The sequence below is a fragment of the Bos mutus genome, chromosome 2 (assembly GCF_027580195.1).
Source record: "Bos mutus isolate GX-2022 chromosome 2, NWIPB_WYAK_1.1, whole genome shotgun sequence".
Taxonomy (NCBI): domain Eukaryota; kingdom Metazoa; phylum Chordata; class Mammalia; order Artiodactyla; family Bovidae; genus Bos; species Bos mutus.
This window is the reverse complement of record NC_091618.1, coordinates 5,473,694-5,479,693: the sequence shown is the minus strand read 5'-3', so window position 1 is coordinate 5,479,693 and position 6,000 is coordinate 5,473,694. Positions and strand designations below refer to the sequence as shown.

The 6,000-nt window shown below is 42.6% G+C and overlaps 1 long non-coding RNA gene across 1 annotated transcript in view; it reads right to left on the bottom strand.

The window, feature by feature from the left end:
• Window positions 1-5,548: 5,548 nt before the first annotated feature.
• The window catches only part of LOC138990735 (uncharacterized), a 60,128-nt gene continuing 59,676 nt past the window's right edge, over window positions 5,549-6,000 (bottom strand). Inside the window, exon 4 of the long non-coding RNA XR_011466837.1 lies at window positions 5,549-5,743. This is a non-coding gene — a long non-coding RNA (uncharacterized lncRNA). The remainder of the gene's footprint in view (window positions 5,744-6,000) is intronic.

Sequence of the window (6,000 nt, the reverse complement as noted above, 5' to 3'; positions counted from 1 at the left end):
CAACTGTGTCACCCGTACTACGTGTAGAGAACTAGCGAGAGCCTACTGTACAGCTCAGGGAGCTCTGCCCAGCGCTCTGCGGTGCCCTAAATGGGAAGGAAATCCAAAAAAGAGAGGAGATATGTACACATACGGCTGCTTCACGTTACTGTACAGTGGCAACTCACACAACATTGTAAAGCAACTATACTCCAATAAAAATTAATTTTTAAAGCAAATAAATAAAACAGATGCATGTGGAGTGGCTCTAATTAAACCTGGAGAAAGCTGACCCCAACCAACCTCCTTAGACACCTTCTCAGAACCTTGTTCCCCATCTTCACTCAGCCAAACTAAGACTTCCCAGAAACTTGGCCGAGACAGGGGTTTTTAGATCATCCAGCCAAAACCCCAATCCCTGCCTGAATACCTCCAGTGACGGAGAACTCACCACCTCCTCCTCAGCCCCTAAGGCCACCCTGATGGTTAGATTGGCTATGCATCCTGGGTCTAATGTGTCTCTCCTACCATAGTCTCAGAGCAAGCCAGCTAGAGACCAGGACTTGAAAAGCTGGCCTCTGAAAATAACAGTAATAACTGACAGGTTTTGGCCACATATTTTTCCTAGGCACATTATATATATAGCACATTTAATCCATATGGTAACTTCATAAAGTAGATACTGTTATTATTTTACAAGTGAAAAAAATCAAGGCATAAAGAGTTTGTCACTTGTCCAATGTCATACAGCTTGTAAGCAGCAAAGCTGAGACTCAAATCCACACCATCTGATTATCTGTTCTCAACAGCTTCTCTGATATGGAGAAATCTGACTACAGCTGATAGGAGAGGACCACGGTGGTCAATATCACTTGTATAACATCACTTGTATAGGTGCCGGGTGCTTTTACAATAAGCATCTTACAAATGCTCACTGAGTTAATCTTTGAGCAATTCTATAACGAAGACACTTTTATCATCACTGTTTTGCAGATGAGGAAGCTAAGTCACAGAGAGGGTAAGCAAATTAGTCAAGGTCACCCAGCTTGTAAATGGTGGGGTCAGGATTTGAACCCAGGCAATTTGGCTCTGGAGTCTGTTGAAAATCTCAAAGAATTGACAAAAAAACTCTGGAAACAATTATAGCAGGGGATTATAGCAAGGAGAAGGAGGAGCCTGGTAGGCTACAGTCCATGGGGTCCCGAAGAGTAAGACGTGACGGAGTGGCTTCACTTAAGTCAACTGCTCTCCTGTACATCAACAATGAGCAAGTTTTTATGTTTGTTACCTTTCAGTTACACATATATTGAGTATTTGCCATATGCTGTGCCGGGTGCTCCATAGGCACTAGCTCATTTAATCTTCTCCAAACCCTAAATGGGCAGAAAAAAACATGTGACAAAATACAAAACCCATATATGATTTAAAAAGAAAAAAACTCTCAGCAAACTGGAAATAGAGGGAAAGTTCCTCAACTTGATAGAGAACTACCAAAAACCTATAGTTGACATCATACTTAATAGTGAGAAATTAGATGTTTTCCTCCTAAACTTGGGAACAAAGGAAGGATGAATCCTTTTACTCCTCTTATTCACCATCATACTGGAAGCCCTGCAGTAAAATAAGAAAAGGATGTAGCCGGTATGCAGATTGGGAAAGAAGAAATAAAGCTGTCTTTGTTTGCAGATAACATGATCGTCTCTACTGAAAATCTCAGAGAACCTACAAGAAAACCTCCTAGAACTATTTTATCAAGGGATTACAGCAAGGTTTCAGAATTCAAAGTTAATATACAAAAGTCAATTGCTCCCCTATGTACTAGTAATGAAGAATTGGAATTTGAAATTAAAAATACAATACCATTTACATTAGCACCAAAAATCAAATACTTAGGTATGCATATGTGCTAAATTGCTTCAGTCATGTCTGACTCCTTGCGACCCTATGGACTGTAGCCCGCCAGGCACCTCTGTCCATGGGGTTCTCCAAGCAAGAATACTGGAGTGGGTTGCCCTGCCCTCCTCAGGGGATCGTCCCCACCCAGGGACTGAGCCTGCAGCTCTCGTGTCTCCTGCACTTGCACGTGGTTCTTTACCACCGGCGCCACCTGGAAAGACCACGTAGGTGTAAATCTAACCAAAAACATAACATCTATATGACAAAAACTACAAAACTGAAAATATCAAATATCTATTAATAAATAAATGGAGAGTCTACGTTCATGAATAGGAATACTCAATATTACTAAGATAACAGTTTTTTCCAACTTCCCCCATTTGAAAAGACCCTGATGCTGGGAAGGATTGAGGGCAGGAGGAGAAGGGGACGACGGAGGATGAGATGGCTGGATGGCATCACCGACGCGATGGACATGGGTTTGGGTGGACTCTGGGAGGTGGTGATGGACAGGGAGGCCTGGCGTGCTGCAGTTCATGGGGTCGCAAAGAGTCGGACACGACTGAGCGACTGAACTGAACTGAACTATAGATTCAATGCAATCCCAGTTAAAATCTGAGCAAGTTATTCGTGGATATCAACAAACAGATTCTAAAATTTACATGGAAAGGCAAAAGATCCAGAATATCCAACACAAAACTGAATGAGAAAAAAGTCTTAACACTACCTGACTTCAAGGCATACTACAAAGCTATAGTAGTCAAGACAGTGTATCTGCTAAATATTAAGCAAATAGATAAATAGAACAAAACAGAGAACCCCCCAAGATCAACCCACGTAAACACAACTAACTGATCTTTGACAAAGAAGCAAAGGCAATTCAATGGAAAACACATAACCTTTTCAACAAATGGTGCTGAAAAAACTGGACATCCACATGGGATAAAATAGAATCTAGACATAAACCTACTTTTCAAAAAAAATTAACTCAGAATGTACCATAGACCTAAAGGTAAAATGCAAAACTGAAGTACTTCCAGAAAACCAAAGTACTAGGAGAAAATCTAGGTGACTTTGAGTTTGGCAAGAAATGTTTAGATACAACACCAAGAGCAAGATCCCTACATGAAAAACTGGATAATCTGGACTTCATTAAAATTTAAAACTTCTGCTCTGTGAAAGACACCGTTAAGAGAATGAAAAGACAAGCAACAGACTGGGAGAAAATATTCGCAAATGCATATCTGATGGAAGACTTGTATCCAAACACACAAAGAACACTTAAAACTCAATAGTAAGAAAACAAAAAATAGAATTTAAAAGATGGGCAAAAGATCTGAATGTACTTCACCAAAGAAGACATACAAATGCCAAATATGTGTATAAAAAGATGCTCGGGCCTTCCCTGGTGGTCCAGTGGTTAAGAATCCACCTTGCAATGCAGGGGACACCAGTTTGATCGCTGGTCCGGGAAGATCCCACATGGCTCAGGGCTACTAAGCCCATGCACCACAACTGCTGAGCCCACACGCTGCAACTCCTGAAGCCTGCGTGCCCTACAGCCTGTGCTCTGCAACAAGAGACGCCACCGCAGTGAGCAGCCTGCACACTGCAGCTAGAGAAAGCTCGCATGCAGCAGCAAAGACCCAGTGCAGCCATAACGTATAATTTAAGGTGCTCAATGTCATGTGTCTTTCAGTTCAGTTCAGTTCAGTTGCTCAGTCGTGTCTGACTCTCTGCGACCCATGAACCACAGCACTCCAGGCCTCCCTGTCCATCACCAACTCCTGGAGTCCACCCAAACTCATGTCCATTGAGTCGGTGATGCCACCCAGCCATCTCATCTTCTGTCATCCCCCTCTCCTCCCACCTTCAATCTTTCCCAACTTTAGGGTCTTTTCAAATGAGTCAGCTCTTTGCATCAGGTGGCCAAAATATTGGAGTTTCAGTTTCAACATCAGCCCTTCCAATGAACACCCAGGACTGATTTCCTTTAGATTGGACTGGTTGGATCTCCTTGCAGCCCAAGGGACTCTCAAGAGCCTTCTCCAACACCACAGTTCAAAAGCATCAATTCTTCGGTGCTCAGCTTTCTTTATAGTCCAACTCTCACATCCATACATGACCACTGGGAAAGCTATAGCCTTGACTAGACAGACCTTTGTTGACAAAGTAATGTCTCTGCTTTTTAACATGCTGTCTAGGTTGGTCATAACTTTCCTTCCAAGAGAGTAAGCGACTTTTAATTTCATGGCTGCAGTCACCATCTGCAGTGATTTTGAAGCTTAAAAAAATAAAGTCTGCCACTGTTTCTACTGTTACTCCATCTATTTGCCATAAAGTGATGGGACCAGATGCCATGATCTTAGTTTTCTGTATGTTGAGCTTTAACCAACGTTTTCACTCTCCTCTTTCACTTTCATCAAGAGGCTCTTTAGTTCTTCTTCACTTTCTGTCATAAGAGTGGTGTCATCTGCATATCTGAGGTTATTGATATTTCTCCCGGCAATCTTGATTCCAGCTTGTGCTTCCTCCAGCTCAGTGTTTCTCATGATGTATTCTGCATATAAGTTAAATAAGCAGGGTGACAATATACAGCCTTGACATATTCCTTTTCCTATTTGGAACCAGTCTGTTGTTCCATGTCCAGTTCTAACTGTTGCTTCCTGACCTGAATACAGCTTTCTCAAGAGGCAGGTCAGGTGGTCTGGTATTCCCATCTCTTTCAGAATTTTCCACAGTTTATTGTGATCCACACAGTCAAAGACTTTGGCATAGTCAATAAAGCAGAAATAGGTGTTTTCCTGGAACTCTCTTGCTTTTTCGATGATCCAGCAAGTGACCATATGTCATTAGTTCAGTTCAGTTCAGTTGCTCAGTCATGTCTGATTCTTTGTGACCCCATGAATCGCAGCATGCCTCCCTGTCCATCACCAACTCCCGGAGTTCACTCAGACTCACGTCCATAGAGTCGGCAATGCCATCCAGCCATCTCATCCTCTATCGTCTCCTTCTCCTCCTGCCCTCAATCCCTCCCAGCATCAGAGTCTTTTCCAATGAGTCAACTCTTTGCATGAGGTGGCCAAAGTACTGGAGTTTCAGCTTTAGCATCAGTCCCTCCAAAGAACACCCATGACTGATCTCCTTTAGAATGGACTGGTTGGATCTCCTTGCAGTCCAAGGGACTCTCAAGAGTCTTCTCCAACACCACAGTTCAAAAGCATCAATTCTTTGGTGCTCAGCTTTCTTCACAGTCCAGCTCTCACATCCATATGTGACCACTGGAAAAACCATAGCCTTGACTAGACGGACCTTTGTTGGCAAAGTAATTAGGGAACTGCAAATTAAAACAATAATAAAATATCACTACATACCTGTTAGAATAGCTAATGACCATAAAATTGACACCACCAAATTCTGATGAGGTTGTGGACGACAGGAATTCTCATTCACTGCTGATGGCAGTGTAAAAAACGGTATCACCACGTTGGAAGACAGTCTGGCAATTTCTCAAAAAGCCAAACATAGTCTATTATATGATCCAGCAATCATGCTCCCAGGTATTTATGATAATGAGCTGAAAACTTTGTCCACACAAAAACACACACACAGATGTTTATAGCAGCTTTACTGATATTTTTCTCAAACTGGAAGAAATCAAGAAGTCCCTCAAAAGATGAGTGGATAGGCAAATACATGTAGTGGAATGTTCAGTCAGTTCACTCAGTCATGCCTGACTCTTCGAGACCCCATGGACTGCAGCACGCCAGGCCTCCCTGTCCATCACCAACTCCCAGAACTTGCTTAAACTCGTGTCCATCGGATCGGTGATGCCATCCAACCATCTCATCCTCTGTCGTCCCTTCTCCTGTTATTCAACAACAAACAGAAATGAGCATCAAGCCGTGAAAAGTTTGGAGGAAATGTCAATGCATGTTGCTAATTTAAAGAAGTCAGTCTGAAAAGGCAACATATTCTATAGCTCAACTGTGTGACATTCTGAAAAAAGCAAAATTGTGGAGACACTATCAGATCAGTGGTTGCCAGGGGTTCTTGTGGCCAGGGCAGTGGGGAGCAAGGGAGAGGGATATGTGGAACACGGGGAATTTCTAGGACAGTGAAACA